Below are 9,674 nucleotides of genomic sequence, written 5' to 3' on the forward strand. Positions count from 1 at the left end.
ACTGGACTGGATGATCTGAGAGGTCTCTTCCAACCTGCTTGATTCTGTGCTTCCATAAGGTGTGTTAGAGAGATGCAGCTCAGCCAGAAGCTGAAGGCAGAGTGACAAAATGGCAAGAGAGTTATCTAATGTTTTCCTTTCTTCTTCAGCAAGACTCTGAGGGGAGCAGACATCACCATTGTCTTCCTTTCACAGCCTCTGATCTAGTTCTTCTCACCAAAACATTCTACCCTGCCTCAAACTAGCACAAGAGGTTAAGAGAGTCTTGGCCTGTGAAACAGTCACTGTAGGACTGTATGCAATACTGAGCATTGCTTTTGGCTGCAGAAAACAGCATAGAGGCTTCTCTGTTCACAAAGTTTCCATTCTTGCCCAGGAAATGACCAGGGTCAAACTGCCACAGACTTTCCCATTGCACTTGATCATAAAGGGCAGAAAATAGGCTGGAGAAAGTGAAGGTGTCTGACTGAAAGACCAGATGAATGTACAAAGATCTTTTTCATGGAGTGGGAAACTAATTACTGAAATTGCCAGGAGAGCAATTGCTCTCTTGAAACTGCCCGATGCAAGTACCAACTAATTATTATAGGGTCAGAAACAGGGTCACACTGTGCTATCTCCTCCAGAATAGCCTGCTTAGCAATTGTTAGGCAGTCTTAAAGATTGATTTTAGGGCACCAGAGGATGCAGTAATTACAGTAATCAGAAACTTTGGAGAGAAACCCCACTGAATTGAAGGCTTCACACTGATCAAGCCCCCTGACTTTGGTCATGATTTACTCCAAGACATCTTCCCCCAAACCCACACAATTCTGACTCACATGGAAGGCCACAGACATGAGGTTAGACATGGTTTCATGTGTTCTGCTGATAAAATGTGTTGTGTATGCAGACACTGTTAATGCAGAACTTCTGTGAGGTTTATATTCCTCTTGTTCCCCTTTAGACGAAGTCTAACATCATTACAATACTGATTTAACCCTTGGAACCCTGTACAGAATAAAGGTTAAATTAACATTTGTGCAAAACTAGGAGGGAAATTAGTAGATTATCCATGTTATAGAAAGTTCAGCTTCCTATTTACAGTGAAGAGTTCCTCACAAGTTGTTCAAACTCCATTTGGGTAGTTTTTCAGCTGCAATACAGTATGTGTATTTAAATGGTTGAGAAGGGTCTGTTGCCTGCCTCTGCTTTGTTAAGGTTTGTCCCCAAAGCTTAGTGTCTTTAACATACCTTAGCAGTATGGAAGGCTTGCAGCATGGTGTCTTGGGTGCACTTGCATGTAAATGCTATTGCATTTGTGCTGTTTTGATGCATATTTTCATGTAGAACTGCATGTGCCTATGGCAGGATCCTTTGGTCAATTCCTCAGGATGGATCAACGACAGCATTGAACTCTTCTTGAACTTGTTCTGCAGAATAAAAGGACTAACAACGAGTATTCAAGAAAGCACTTGGTGTGTAGACTCTATGCAGAAACTCAGCATCCCCAAGACACCTTAGCCTGCAGAATTAGGGCAGCTGAGTCAACTGCACTTTGCCTGTTACCCTGCCACAGGCAAGTGTAAGTGCAGATACACACCTTTCTCAACTTGTGCATCAAGATATACCACCACAGAGAGCTGTGGTGGTGTCTGAGCCTGCTATGAAGAGACCTGTGATCTCTTGCACCATGCTGGTCTCCCTGAATGTAGAAACTGGGTCATCCTTTGCCTGCAGACGGGAGACAGACAATAGAATTTAAGACTGTTGTAATAGCTAAGCACCTTTCCAGCTTTTTGTCATCACAGAGTCCATACTGAGTTGATAAAGCTGATAAGACAGCCCTGTTAAATAATCTTACTGATTGAGGAAGACATAGTACAATAAGCTCTCTTTCAGTCCAGGGTGAAATATTACTGTCTCTGTGGTGACTGCTAAGGAACGTCCTCAGTACCTTCTCAAAGTACTCTATGTTTCAGATTGATTTCAAAGAAGCAGCTCAACAGGAGCTCCTCTAATGAGGTAAAAGGAGGAGAAGAAAGTAGGAGCACAGCTGGAAACATCTTAATTACAAGCATTTTAAATGTGCTGCAGCTGCACAAGAGACAATTGCTTGTTACCTTTAACATCTGAGCTAGGTATGCATCACTGAAATTCTGTGGCTCTGCCAGCACCCAGCTTTTCTGGTGGTTCCTGATCTCATCCTTAATAAGCATTCATAGGTCCTGCAAGTGTGGTAGTGCCACCAGCAGTCCTCATTAACATAGTGCATAAGCACCTAAGCAGTGATGGGAAAGTGTGGTAGAGCTGCACCTGGCAACACAGGCACGAGGACCACCATGGCATCTTGGCTTTGGAGTGCATGTAAAGCCTGAATGTTCCCAGCTGAACTGTGCCTAACCATTGCTAGGATCCAGGTGTGTGACTTAGCTGACCCTTTGAAATGAATGAGCACTTTAAATGAAGAACAGTGTGTGAAGGGTGACATTTCTGCACAGCTAACTCCACAGGTTGTCTACTCTCCACTAACCATTGCCACATTTGTGGAATTTAAGTGCCCCTGAATACAGTTTTTCTTGTTTTGTAAGTGAAGTCTTTCCCAAATTGACCTGCTCCCTTCTAAACCTTAAGTCAACACTTAGCTCTAGTTCTTGAAGCCACAAGCATGTTATCTTGTCCTTTTTTTCTCTGGGTGGTTCCAGCATCCCAGACTAACAAAGGAAATCAGGGCTACTACACAACCCTGTGAAACACAAGCTAAGAAGAAAAGCCTGATTCTGGTGAACTTGGTACTGAATGATATCAACTAAAGTCAGATCAGTCTCTCTGAAGAGGGCTGTGACAGGAGATTCGATGTGTGTGTAGAAGAAATAAGCCAGGAATGGTTGCAGGGGGTTCATTACTGAGAAAGAGAGGGACAGAAACAGAGAATCACAGCATGACTTGAGTTTGAAGGGACCTTAAAGGTCACCTCCTCCAACATTCCTGCTGTGGGCAGAGTCACCTCTCAACTAGACTTGGCTGCTCGAGGCCTCATCCAGCCTGGCCTTGAATGTCACCAAGGAGGAGGCATCCACAGTCTCCCTGGGTAACCTACACCAGAGTCACGCCACCCTTGTACTGAAGAACTTCTTGAAGTGAGTATTGGTTTTGTCAGAGTTCAGTGTTTATTTGAAAGCTCTTAATCTCTCTTCCCTGGCAAGGAATGAGCATTTCATGCTGTGGCTCACTGAGGAGTACTGTCAGGCTTTGAAACAGGTAGAGGGAACAGGTCAGTGCATGCTCACCTGGAGCTGCCATGGAATTCTACGAATTTCCTGGGAATCTCTGAGCCACCTCTGGCACATGGCAGCCTCTGTGGAGAAGCAGTGTCCAAAAAGCACATCAGCAATCATGATGTTGATGGAGGAAGGGAGTGGGACTGAGAGATCCATTCTTACAAACAGAGAAAGTTGAGTCATCAACTTCTGCTGTAGGCTGTGACCCTTTGTTGCACTGAGCTCCCATCCAGCCTGCTCTTCATTTGCATGGGATTACACAAATAGCTGAGCCTGCAGGAATCAAGATGCAGGAGTCTAACTGGGAGATCATTCTTCAGGCACCTTTATAATGAGTGAGGGAAAGATTCCATCCTATAGAAAAGTGCATCATCAGCAGAGTTTAGGAGTCTCTCATCTGTTGCTTTCTTCCATACAGGATTAGCATGAAAGCAATGAGTCAGGCATGATGTTCCAGCCAAATGCAAAATGAATTGTGAAGGCATCAGCTGTGCAAACCTCCTATTGGACCTCCTGCAGGAATTACAACTTCCATTAGAGACAGCAGGGCTGGAAACAAAGAGAATGAGCCCACATCATGGCCACATACAAGCTCGATGTTTCACCTCTTTCTCTGGCAAACACCTGAAGCAAGCAGCAAGCTTTCTTCTGGATCCAGACTTCTGGGCTTTTCTTCCCCAGTCCAAGGTTCCTCAGAGTCATCAGCCTGAACTGTCTCCACTCCTTGCATGTGTGCCCATCAGCAAAGTTGATGCCTGCAACAAAATGGAGGAGGACTGGGGAGAAGTATGGGACTGGTAATCTCCATAAGTGGGACTGGTGAAACTAGAGTGGCTGGATTCATTTGGAAGGATCCCTGACAGTAATTACATGACAAATCAGAGGAGTTTATGCTCTGTTTTTTTGTTTTTTTGTTTGTTTTTTCATATCTACTTGATACTTGTAATGGGAAATAAATTCTATACCTGTCTTTCTTTTTCTTCTCTTTCAACTAGAACCATGCACTCGACCCATGATGGGTCCTGCTGATTGGTGTTTTTGGACATTTCACCCCCAAAACTTCCTGAGATAGAATCATAGCATCAGTCAGGGTTGGAAAGGACCACAAGGATCATCTAGATCCAATCCCCCTGCCATGGCCAGGGACACCCTACCCTAGATCAGGCAGCCCACAGCCTCATCCAGCCTGGCCTTAAACACCTCCAGGGATGCAGCCTCAACCACCTCCCTGGGCAACCCATTCCAGGTTCTCGCCACTCTCACGCTCAACAACTTCCTCCTCACCTCCAGTCTGAATCTCCTCACCTCCAGCTTTGCTCCTGTCACTCTCTAATATCCTGAAACATCCCTCCCCAGCTTTTTTTTAGTCCCTTTTCATATACTGAAAGGCCACAAGAAGGTCACCTCGGAGCCTCCTCTGCTCCAGTCTGAACAGCCCCAACTCTTTCAGTCTGTCCTCATAGGAGAGGTGCTCCAGCCCTCTGAGCATCCCAGTGGCCCTTCTCTGGACACACTCCAGCACATCCACATCCTTCTTGTAAATGGGGGCTCCAGCACTGGATGCAGTGCTCCAGGTGGGATCTCACCAGAGCAGAGTAGAGGGGGAGAATCACCTCCCTAGCCCTGCTGGCCACACTTCTCCTGCTGCAGCCCAGGCTCTGGTTGGCTTTCTGGGCTGCAAGTGCACACTGCTGGCTCATGTTGAGTTTCTCATCCACCAGCACCCCCAAGTCCCTCTCCTCAGGGCTCTCTCCAGCCACTCACTGCCCAGCCTGGATTTGTGCTTGGCATTGTCTTGACCCAGATGCAGGACCTTGCACTTGGTCTTGTTGAACCTCATGAGGTTGGCTTGTGCCCACCTCTCCAGCCTGTTCAGGTCCCTCTGGATCCTTCCCTCCATCCTGTCTGCTGCACCACACAGCTTGGTGTCATCAGCAAACTTGCTGTGGCTGCACTCAGTGCCTCTGTCCATGGCACCCACAAAGATGTTGAACAAGACTGGTCCCAGAACCGATCCCTGAGGCACTCCACTTGTCACTGGCCTCCACTTGGACATAAGTGGATACCAAAATGGCTTGGTTACATGCTCAGCCACTGGAGATTGCCCAGGCTAAGCAAGTATATAGATGGGAAGCAGTTTTGTTTTGTGTGCTGAATGTATATTTGGGGCCCAGCATTCGAGGACATGCAACAGTGGTTCTGCAGCATTCATCTGGCTGCCAAGAGCAGCTCATCTCAAAAGAGGCACTAAGAGCAGATGCACTGTACCAAACTGCATTCTCTGAGCAGCTTGTTCTGCTAAAAATATCTCAGTGTGCACAACACAAGGAAGTAGCTTAGGGGCCTCCCATGACGTCCCTCAAAAAGGATGCTCACAAAATTGTTCTACATGCCTAGTCAAGGCATCCTTCACTGCTTAAAACCCATGTAGCCAGTCACTGGTGTTCTTTCCCAGCCAGAGTGAGGACATATTTCCCTACATCCTGGCCAGTTAGAGCAACAGCAAGACACAGGGTGGCATAAAGATATGAGACATCTAAAGAGTGGTGGTATTGTTAAGTGGTATGGTTAGGTTTTGGTGGCATTGTTAGGTGTCAGGGACTAGATTAGGCCACCCACTAAATGAGTGGATGAGACACTCTTTATTAATTCCTCTCCCTTCCCAAAGGGAAGAGAAAGGGAATAAGAAGGAGAGACTTCTGGATTGGGAAACTAAAATGAATGAAAATAATAACAATAAAATGAAATGTATTCAAATATATACAAAAGCAACATTGAACCCAACCCCTCTGATGGCAGTTACATCACTGTCACTACTGATGCTGTGGCAGAAGTCCCAGACTGGACTAAACAGCAGATGGGACCTGGATTTGGGAACTGGATTCAGGAGCTTGATTCAGAAACTGAATGCAGAAATGCATGCAGTGGGATCAGAGAACAGACAGAGCAGAAGGGACAGAGTCCTCCTCACATACTCACCATTGAAGAAGGGAGCTTCACCTCTGAATAATACTGAATATTAAATATATGGAACAGAATAACATCTTGGTCAGTTTAGGGTCACCTCTCCTGTCCACTCTTCCCCACAGATGTGGCCATTTACTTTCTGCACTCCCAATGTGGCACACAGGAGTTAGCAGTGACACCAATCCTTGGCACTAACTATAAACACTGAGTGTTATCAGTGCTGGGAGCAGACACTGCCTGCGAAAGCATTGCATTAAGTGCAGCTGGTTAGAAGAGACTGAGCTGAAAAATCAAATCACTGCACAGAGTTAGTTCTGTTGTAGCCCAGACCAGGATGTTAGGCCAGAGATCAAGACCATTTCAACAAAGTAAGGGCTGGTTTTCAGCCCTTGGCATTCCCAAGGAAGAGGTTGGGAACATTTTATGCTGCTGTTAAGACATAACAGAGGCTGGAATCGTGTTTTGCCGTGGACCTCTCGAAAGGCTTTCACTGCTGTTAATGCTTTGCATTGTGTGCTAGTTTGAAGCAGGCTAGAATGTTTTGGTGAGATTACAGGCTGTGGAAGGAAAACAATGGTGATGTCTGCTTCACTCATAGGCTTGCTGATATGTATAAAAACATAAGTCAAAACATAGATACCACTCTCGCTCGGGCTGCTGGCTGAGCTGCATCTCTCTAACCTCACCCTCCATTTTGGACTAATCTACTTTGCTTCCTAACCCCCTGGCTGAACCTCCATTCTTCCTTGGGACTGGGGTAAGGTTGAGAGGGGTAGGGGGGAAGGTTAGGGGCGGGTGATAGCCCCTCCTGGGGACTCAGGTTTCTGGGAGGGGAGTTGTGTTGCTGTATTACCTTTTTCCCTTGTATATTTCTGCATATAACTGTAGATACTGTAAATATCTGCTTGTCTATTGTGCCAGCTGTAAATCATAGAATCATAGAATCAACCAGGTTGGAAGAGACCTCCAAGATCATCCAGTCCAACCTAGCACCCAGCCCTAGCCAGTCAACCAGACCATGGCACTAAGTGCCTCATCCAGGCTTTTCTTGAACACCTCCAGGGACAGTGCCTCCACCACCTCCCTGGGCAGCCCATTCCAATGCCAATCACTCTCTCTGACAACAACTTCCTCCTAACATCCAGCCTATACTTTCCCCCAGCACAACTTGAGACTGTGTCCCCTTGTTCTGTTGCTGGTTGCCTGGGAGAAGAGACCAACCCCACCTGTCTACAATGTCCCTTCAGGTAGTTGTAGACAGCAATGAGGTCACCCCTGAGCCTCCTCTTCTCTAGGCTGAACAACCCCAGCTGCTGCAGCCTCTCCTCACAGGGCTGTGCTCCAGGCCCCTCACCAGCTTTGTTGCCCTTCTCTGGACACCTTCCAGCACCTCAACATCTCTCTTGAATTGAGGGGCCCAGAACTGGACACAGCACTCAAGGTGTGACCTGACCAGTGCTGAGTACAGGGGCAGAATAACCTCTCTTGTCCTGCTGGCCACACTGTTCCTGATGCAGGCCAGGATGCCATTGGCTCTCCTGGCCACCTGGGCACACTGCTGGCTCATCTTCAGCCTACTATCTACCATCACCTCATATAAGCTTCATTCATATTTCCAGAGCTGGCTGAGTCTAGTCTGGGTGATTTCTAAAGTGTGGGGGGCGAGGAACACCCAAAGCATCAGACATTGTTACTTATGCTGCTACTGCTCACATACCTGCAGCACATCCAGGCAGCAGCGCAGCAACCACGCCAGAAGTCCTTCAGCAGGCTTCCTTCGGCTCACGCTGGCCCGCCAGAGGTGTCCGATGGATGCTGCCACATCACAACCACTGCTGGGGCTATCTCTGCGTGTTCATCTGTTTCCCAGTCACGCAGCTTTCCCAGGGTCTCGGTGCTTGCACAAGCAACCTCGTTAGAGCAGGAATTATGGCTGTAATTAACAGGTGCAGCCATTAGATGGTAATGTTTGCTCACCGTTGCACTGGGCGTCCTGCTCGGCAAGTCCGGCAGAGCCAGGCAGTTAAGCCAAACTTTTCCAACAGCCCTTGACCTGGAGTGTCTCATAGAATGTCAGGGGTTGGAAGTGACCTCGAAAGATCATCTGGTCCAGCCCCCCTGCCAGAGCAGGATCCCCTACAGCAGATCACGCTGGAATGCATCCAGATGGGTCTTGAATATCTTCCTCCTAATATCCAGCAATAGAACAAGGGGACACAGTCTCAAGTTGTGCCAGGGTAGGTCTAGGCTGGATGTTAGGAGGAAGTTCTTCACAGAGAGAGTGATTGGCATTGGAATGGGCTGCCCAGGGAGGTGGTGGAGGCACCGTCCCTGGAGGTGTTCAAGCAAAGCCTGGATGAGGCACTTAGTGCCATGGTCTAGTTGACTGGATAGGGCTGGGTGCTAGGTTGGACTGGATGATCTTGGAGGTCTCTTCCAACCTGGTTGATTCTATGATTCTATGATTCAGAGAGGGAGACTCCACAACCTCCCTGGGCAGCCTGTTCCAGTGCTCTGTCACCCTCACAGTGAAAAACATCTTCCTCAAGTTCATGTGGAACTTCCTATGCCTCAGATCCCTGGAGGTGTGCTGCCTGGGGAGCACTGAGCTCCTGCAGATCCTGCTGGCTGCTGCCCGAGTTCAGGTTCTCAGTCATTCTGCACTGCACGTCTCTGTCACCTGCAACACCAAGCCATAGGTAACTGCAAATATATGTACTTAAGTAACTGTCTGTATAATGTGTGACCATTTCCTGAGCAACTGCAGCACTTCAGGAGAGGTGTCAGTCCTGGAGGCAGCTTCCCTTGAGCCCTCTAGATGTTCACAAGTATCAGAAAAATCCAGCCACAGAGAAGTAGAACAACACTCACCAAAAAATTGACTTTCAGAAAGCATTACTGTCCTCATGTCCTTCCTCACTCAGCTGTGATCTGCTAGTCCTAGAGCCACCAGCTCTTAGATCCAGACTCCCACAGGCATCAGCCTTGTTGGAGCTCCTGGACAGCACAAGCAGAAGAACCAAATCTAGTCCCAAGTGAACGCAGCTGGGCCTCAGTGGAGTGTGTCCATTGAGCTGTGCACAGAGCAAGCAGCAAGAGCAGGTGAGGTGAGGTGAGCTGAGGTGGGCTGGCTGGTTTTCAACTACCACAGTGAGAACAAGGCTGGTGCCCTGCTGCAGACATTACCTTAGATTTTGCAGACTTGGTTCAATGTCCTGCTGTGCTACAGATCTCTGTGATGCTGGGCAAGCTGCTTCATACAGTTTTGTGTCATGGCAAGTAAGTAACCTATGAATAAACAGGATGACTTCACAACAAATAGAACCATAGGATCATTTCAGTTGAAAAAGACCTTTCAGATCATCAAGCCCAGCTGTTATCTAACTGTACCAAGTCTGGTGCCAAACCACGACCCTCAGCACCACATCTCTGTGTCCTTTAAACAAC

This window comes from Pogoniulus pusillus, chromosome 26, assembly GCF_015220805.1.
Source record: "Pogoniulus pusillus isolate bPogPus1 chromosome 26, bPogPus1.pri, whole genome shotgun sequence".
NCBI lineage: Eukaryota > Metazoa > Chordata > Aves > Piciformes > Lybiidae > Pogoniulus > Pogoniulus pusillus.